This window comes from Mirounga leonina, unplaced genomic scaffold, assembly GCF_011800145.1.
Source record: "Mirounga leonina isolate KUSES-001 unplaced genomic scaffold, KU_Mleo_1.0 Mir_418, whole genome shotgun sequence".
NCBI lineage: Eukaryota > Metazoa > Chordata > Mammalia > Carnivora > Phocidae > Mirounga > Mirounga leonina.
The window spans coordinates 17,600,103-17,607,989 of NW_023270739.1; the positions used below are offsets into that span (position 1 = coordinate 17,600,103).

The 7,887-nt window shown below is 41.0% G+C and overlaps 1 protein-coding gene across 1 annotated transcript in view; it reads right to left on the reverse strand.

Moving 5' to 3' along the window:
- GAS2L3 (growth arrest specific 2 like 3) overlaps positions 1-4,309 on the reverse strand; it is a 39,058-nt gene extending 34,749 nt beyond the window's left edge. The window contains exon 1 of the mRNA XM_034987749.1: positions 4,225-4,309. The gene's annotated coding sequence lies outside the window, so the exon portion shown is untranslated. The remainder of the gene's footprint in view (positions 1-4,224) is intronic.
- Positions 4,310-7,887: the final 3,578 nt, after the last annotated feature.

A 7,887-nucleotide genomic window follows, 5' to 3' on the forward strand; every position in this document is an offset into this window, starting at 1 on the left:
ACTGAAACAGCTTCCAACCAGTCACCCTTTCTCCAGCTTTGCAAGCCTCCAACCTGCTCTTCATGTGCTGCAGCCAGATTGAACCTTCACAAACCCTCATCTGAGGACACCTTTCTCCTTCCCTACTTAAAACCCTTAATGCCTCTCCAATTCCTTCAGGATAAAGCCCCAACTCCTCAACAAAGCTAGCAAAGCCTGATAGATCCCCTCTAGCCTCTTCTCTTGACCCTCACACTCCAGCCATACTGAACTTCTTTTAGACCCTTCGAGCATGCTCTCTCATCTCTGGGACTTTGCACCTGATGATCTATCTACATGCAACAATCTTCTGCCTCCTTTCTTCCAAACTCATTCCTACCTATCTTCAGATTCAATTCCTCTAAAAAAACACTTCCCAAACTCCCTCCCTAATTCAGGTTACATAGCAATATATGCTTTTATTTTATTCTATACTTTCTAAAGTAAGAACCTTCTGGAGGTAACATTCTCCATTTCTTCTACTGGGTAGAAATTAGTGCTAAAATTAGTACCAGAATTACTCCTAAATACAATAAATGTTGCATTTATCACTAAAGGGAATATGAAACAATAATGATAAATCTGTGGTATACTCATTTAAGGAAAAAGCAGCTTCCAAAGCAGATAAAGATTTTCAAGAGAAAGAAGATTCTTACAGCTTCATAAAAACATCACATGTTATTTGCAAAATTATAAAGACTATTCATTTGTTGGGAGTCTTTGATTTTCTATTTGAAATTTTCCTCTTGCAATGTTTTGTAGAGATTCAACCTGAATAACTTAATTTCATGTTCAATAGAACTATTCGTTTATCATAAAATTTTTAAATAACTTAAAATCAGTTTACCTTTATATATGATAAACTAAAAGACTCTATGGAAAACATACCCATACACAAACACTAATATAAAGAAATGTAAAAACAACATAAAGCATCTATTAACAGGAAACTGCTCAAATAAATTGTCATACATTCAGTGGATTCATTCAGCCACTTGAAAAAATAAGAGCTATATCTACTGATATGAAAAGATGTTATGTGACCAAAAGCAATCTGCAGAACAGTATGTATAATTATGTTACTGGAATCACAATGTTTTCTAAATTGGGGGAGGGAGGGTATAAAAAAAACCTTCTGAACACAAACAAGTTTTTCAACAGCCAATTTTATTTTTAGAATCCAAAATAGTAACAAGTCATCTATCAAAAGAAAAGTCATTATGTTTGAAACTATATAGAGTGAGCTCTTCAAACATAGTCAATTGTACAGTGTTACAGAAAAGTATATGTTGTGTGATAATATGCAGAAATCTCTATCAGTCAGCACTTCAGCAATATCTATCATATGACTGATGGTCATAGTACTATAAATTCCTAAGATGCTTTCAACATCAAAGACAAAATTAATGTTTAGTGCATATGCTACATTTTATTACATCCTAGTTCTTCGGAAATTAGTAACTTATTGATAAAATAAATGGCAACTTTCTGTTAAAACAACCTACTATGTAACAATGTAATAACATGAGAAAATGTTTTGTGTTTTTAGAAGGAGAAACACTAAAGAAATACAAATGCAATGACTGCCTTATCTTGTAAACATGCCTCCTGAGGCATTTCTTTATGGCATTTAAATTTCAATTAAAAATTGTGAAACTGGAAGTGAGATAAACTTACTGACAGACTCAAGTTTCCTATTCTCTCAAATTCTATGTACATCACATGGTTCATTAGGTATGTAAAGGTGTATCTGATATCAAAGTATAGAAAGCAATAGGTAATAAGAAGAAAGTAAAACACATGAACACAGACATACACAGACATGTTACTGAAAGTAAACTATAACAATACATATTAACCTTAACGCCTGACTTTCCTCCTCAACAGTTGGCTTGAGAAAAATTATTGAAATAACTGAACTTTCTTAACTCCAAACTTGAGATATACAGGGGGAAAAAAATAATAGAAGAGTGCTGCATAGTAAAAATATAGTGAATACACCAAAACTAAATGGGAAAATACAAATTAGGAAACATTACTTCTGAACTGGCCAATTCTCCAAACACCATTGGACTCATTTAGTTTTTAGTAATAGCATGTATGTTGCTGACATTCTTCTCTTATCGCACACTTTGATCTACCATCACAAATTATTTCTTACTATTTTTTTTATTAATGAAGTATTCAAAAATAAAACTATACCCATGGCAGAAATGAATCTGGGCCATACAAACAACTATGCACAGAGAAGTTACGTAATGCCAGGAATATAAATAAAGGGCAGTGTGACAGACAAAAAAAGGGGGTGGACTGAATTCCGAGTGGACTTAGTAGGTTATTTGCTTTCTCTGAGCTTCAGTTTCCTCACCTGTAACATTCAGATTAACACCAACTACATTACAGGATTACTAAGAGGTTTAACATTAATGTAACTAAAGCACCTAAAACACGTACCTGCACTGTCTAGGTAATAATGTGTTTGATAAATAGCAACAGTTACTATGCTTACAGGTATTAAATTAATCAATGAATAAGAGCTCATCACTGCCTCTGGCACTACCTTTACCTTGCCTCTCAGGCCCTTGAGTGTAGCTTGAAACTTTTTTTTTTTTTAAAGATTATATTTATTTATTTGACAGAGAGAGACATAGCGAGAGAGGGAACACAAGCAGGGGGAGTGGGAGAGGGAGAAGCAGGCTTCCCGCTGTGCAGGGAGCCCGATGCGGGGCTTGACCCCAGGACCCTGGGATCATGACCTGAGCCGAAGGCAGACGCTAAACGACTGAGCCACCCAGGCGCCCCGAGTGTAGCTTGAAACTTTTTATCCAAATTAAACAGCATAGAAATGATAATAGCTATATGTCAGGCACTGTACTAAACTATTTACATGGATTATTTCATTTAATCCTCACGGCAATCCTCCCATCGGTAAGGTAGGAACTATTATTAACCTTCTTTTACAGATTAGAAAATTTAGGCTTACAAAGATTAAATAACTTGCCTAAGGTCATACCCACGGTAAAGCCTGATTTCAGAGCCTGCATACTTAGCAATTTTGCTATGCTAAAAAGAAATATTACTTTTAATTCAATAATGTCAAAATAGCAGACACCTACGATCCAAAGCTGTTAATGAATTTTTGAAACACATCAATCAGACAACTTGTATCAGAATCTATGCTAGAAGATTCTCACCAGTTTCCACTTTTTCATTCAAATCCAACCCAATCCCCTCCCAAAGAAAACCTGAGGTGGCTAGAATTCCAATTCCTAATAATTTAAGTGCCAAGAAAGGTGATCTTATAGCAGTTCACCAACTGCTTATCTTCTGATAAAGTAGTTATTAGCGCTCTTCACACAAGCAAAACAAAACCCAAAGTGTCACTTGGACTGGGCCTGCAAAAATACATCTCTTCACTTGAGAACTGGAGCAGCAACTCCGCCATGCATACTACAAAGCACTCTTAAATCCATAAAATTCAACTTGAAAAGATTAGTTAGGAACCAGGAGTGACTGCGTGAGGAAGGACACCTTCCAAAAGCTTCCCCAGATTTCCAGGGCAATCTACAAGCCTTCCTTTTCTTTTTCAATACACCCCCCAAGGCAGCCCTCCAAACTAAGGGGTGTAGCTGGGAAAGCAGAGCCCTGCCTGGACTGGAGAGAACAAACAGGCAAGAGTCTGTAAACTTTGCTAGAGGGCAAAATGACCGTCTGTGTCGTTCTCTTTCCAAGGTCAGTGACTTCATTAATTCTTCCAGAGGATGGTGTTGAGTAATCAAGTGACCCTATATGTGCTCGGCGCCTGGGTACCCCTGGAGACCTTCAACTAGCTTCAGGCTCTGATCTCCCTCTCGTTTCTAAAGCAGACCAGTAACCGCTTGATACCTCTTCCCCAACCTACTAGGTCCGCACCTGCCGTCCCCCGCCCCTGCACACCTGTTGCCCCTCGCACCGCGCCAAGGTGGGCTGGAGAGGGCAGGCAAAACTTCACCTTGACAGCCCCAGGGACCAATCAGAGGACACGGCTCTCGCGGCGGGCCAATCGCAGAGTGTCTTGGATCCCGCAGCTCCAAGACCCGACCAAACCAGCGCTTCGACTCGGCGGAGCGCCGGGGGTTCTCGAGCCCGCAGACTGAGGCGCGGCAGCCCCAAGAAGGCGAGGAAAGGCTCGCGAGGAAGAGAGAAGACAAACAGAGAAGTACTCACCCGCCCTGGCGCGGGATGGTCACTTCTCCCTGCACGGTGACATCGCGGTTCAATCTGTGCGAAGCTGGCACGCCCCTGACCAACTGCCGCCGCCTCCGCCTGGGTCTCAGGGCTCGCCGCGGTTCGCTGCCTGTTTCGAAAGGACCAATCAGAAGGCGGAGGGGGGGCGTGGCCGGAGGCCCCGCCCCAGGCCGCCGGGAGCACGCGACCCGCGCGCGCGTCTCAGTCAGCCGGGTGCGCCCCGCCTTCCACCGCTTGGAGTCTCCCAAGTCTGGTGCCCAAGCCCCGCTTTCCACAGAAAAGCCAAGTGGCTTGGTCACGGAGCAGGTCCCCCCCCATCTGGCCCCTCGGCGACCTCAACAGCCCCGATATTTGTCCCGATAGGCAGAAGAGGTGAATCAACGTCGTCTGTGAGCGTTCTGGAGAGTTGCAGGGTACAGTTCAAGGGTGTTGCCCTGAGTCTTAACCAGATCTGTTAAGAGCCCCTCCCGACCATAAACCACTGGAGATCTGGCTGTAGTGAGGGCGCCACGGTTTCCGGAGACAAACTGTCGCCCAGTCGGAATAGGAGTCCTACGGAGAAACCTTCCCGACAGGGGTCCCTCTTCCTGTGAGGGTTGGTGTTGAAAGATGGAGAGTATCCTGTAGCTGCGGGCCACAACTGGAAGCAAACAGAGGATGTTGGGCTGTTACTTCAGGAAACACACGAGAAGGGGGTGGGGGGGGGTAAAAAATTAACGTCATCACAATGAGGGACGCTTACGAGCTCGGAGGGTTGAAATAGAGCAGAGACTGGACTTCAAGGTAGCAATAAATAGGTCTCTTATAACTGTAACTGCAATGTGACTTGTTAGTAGTGGGGGGTGGGGAATCAGTGGCCAAAAGCCTGGAGGTCCAGATCCTTTCCTCTTAGTTCGATTTTATCAGATCATATCACCTCTCTGGTCCTCAGTTTCCCATCTGTAAAATGAGGGTGTTGATCTGGAATGATGTTCTCCCTCTAGAACTTATTCCTTCATTCACTCATCAAAAACAATCAGGAACGGGGCAACTGGGTGGCTCAGTCCTTAAGTGTCTGCCTTCAGCTCAGGTCATGATCCTAGGGTCCTGGGATGGAGCCCTGCATGGGACCCCCTGTTCAGCAGGGAACCTGCTTCTCCCTCTCCCTCTGCTGCTCCCCCTGCTTGTTCTTGCTCTCTCTGTCAAATAAATAAAATCTTAAAAAAAAACAAACAATGAGGAGGTCCTGCTGCTGCTTTGCTGAGGGACTAAAATGAAGAAGACAGTCCCTGCCTTCAAAGCGCTCAGCGTGGTAAAGGCTCAACGGAGGTCTGAAAAGGAGAGAACACCTAACAGTCTTGGAAGGTGATGGCCAGAGGTTTGAAAGGAGCTGAGTTTTGAAGGATGATTAGGAATCTAACAAGAGCAAGGATAATGGGGGATAAGGAGTGCTTTCCAGGCAAAGAGAACACATGGTTCCAGACATGTGAGAGCACCTGGAATGTTCTGGGAATAGTAGTTTTGAATGACTAAAGATTAGGGATTGGGAGATAGATCAAACTGGAAGAGTAGGCACAGATGAAAGGTCTGGTAGGTGCTGAGGAGTTTAAAATTTTCCTTGCAGTCATTTGGGATTGGTTATAAAAAGGGAATGATATGACGGTATGTTTTAGAAAAAAAAAGGATTTTGAAAAACAGAGTGAGACTGGTGACAATTCTGAAAACCAAAAGTTAACAATTACCTAAACTAATTCAAAAGGGATGGAGAGGATGAGGCCTCTGGAGATACCTAAGAAGCTGACTTATCTGGACTTAGTAATCATGTCATAATGGTGCCAATCTAAGAAACATGGGGAAAGAAAACTGCACTTTGGTTTGGTGTGTGTTCAGGTTGAAGTGTGAGAGGAACATGCAGGTAGAGGTGCTCAGAAGGGGTTTAATTGGTTGGTGCAGGAGATAGATATTTGAGAAGTTAATTCAACAAGTACTTGCCCCACACCAGACTCTATCCTAGCACAAAGGGTCCTGTTCTCACAGAGCTTACATTCTGGGGTGGGGTGGGTAAGATGGTCATCCAAAACTTGACATGTAAGTGGTAATTCAACCTGATGCCCTATAGTGGGCCTTCTTTTTACTGAATTGGTCCCAGAACCCTTTGGTGCCCCTGACTACAATAGATCAATTGTCACCTATATTATTCAAATAAATGTATGTTTTATAGTGTTTCTGTTTCAAACTAAGGACAATTTGTCATATTACTTCATGTAGCCAAATTTCCAAGTGGAGTAGTAGCTTTAAATTGGACTTATTGAGTACTAATATCAAAATCTGTACACTTCTCTACAGAACTTTAAGAGTTGTTTGATGAGTCATTAGTTAACAATTTTTTCTTACATGCATACTATGTGCCTAAGCATTTGAATACCACTTATTAAAAATTGAAAGTATGCTATACTTATATATGTACATAAACACTCTGTCTCTGTCTCTGTCTCTCTCTCTCACACACACACACACACAGACACACATCCCACTTAATATTTCTAAACCATTTACTGAAACTTTGACAGCAGGGTATTTTATGCTTTCTTTTTATTCTCATTGTCTATGTAGTTTGTCGTGGTAACTTCTGTACCTTATAAAGATACAAGACAGGAGGAAAGTGAATCTGCAATCAAAAAGTCTAAGCAAATCACTTCTCTTTAAGCCCATATCCCTTACTGGTTAGATGTGTACATTGGGTGAGGAGTTCCCTTCTAAATTCTTTGATTCTTGTTGCTTTTCCCTTCTGTATAATAAGAAAGTTCTCTTGTTGCTTTCTTAACCTCATTTTTATTTCCCAGTTAGTACCATTTTAGTTCCCAGTTAGTACCTCACTCCCTAAGTGCACTCACCATCTTACCTATCTTGATTTTAACACTACAATTAGTAATTGAGGGTTCTACCTAATGAGGTGAAATCTACTTTCATGTGTAGATTTTCTAATTGGTGGTTAGGTTAATAGCTATACTTTAGAGGTTCTTACTTTACTTGAAATTGCCATGGTTGCAACATGCAGTGCAAGCTTCACCAGTCTGTTTTCATCAGATGATAAAGTCTATTAGTTATGACTTTGCCAGAATTGTGAAGATGTGCCCCCACTTTAAGAAAGCACCGTGCTTGGAAATCTAAATTTAAGTTATTACATTAGGAATAATCACTTATCTGACTAATCAAATAGAAGAGCCTCTCAAAATCATATACCCCTTGGATGTTGAAATATGATTTGGCTTTTTCACAGCCCTGCAAGAATGCTCTATTGCTTAAAATATACCATAGTTACAAAAATAAACTCAAAATGGACTAAGGGCTTAAATGGGAGACCCAAAATCATAAGAATCCTTGAAAAGAACACAGGCAGTAATTTTTCTTACATCGGCCGTAGCAACATTTTTCTAGATTTATCTCCCGAGACAAGGGAAACAAAAGCAAAAATAAACTATTGGTTCTACATCAAAATAAAAAGCTTCTGCACAGCAAAAGAAACAATAAAACTAAAAGGCAGCATAGAGAATGGGAGAAGATATTTGCAAATGGCATATCTGATAAAGGGTTAATATCTGAAATATATAAAGAACTTACACAACTCAACACCAAAAAAAACCAAACAATCCAATTAAAAAT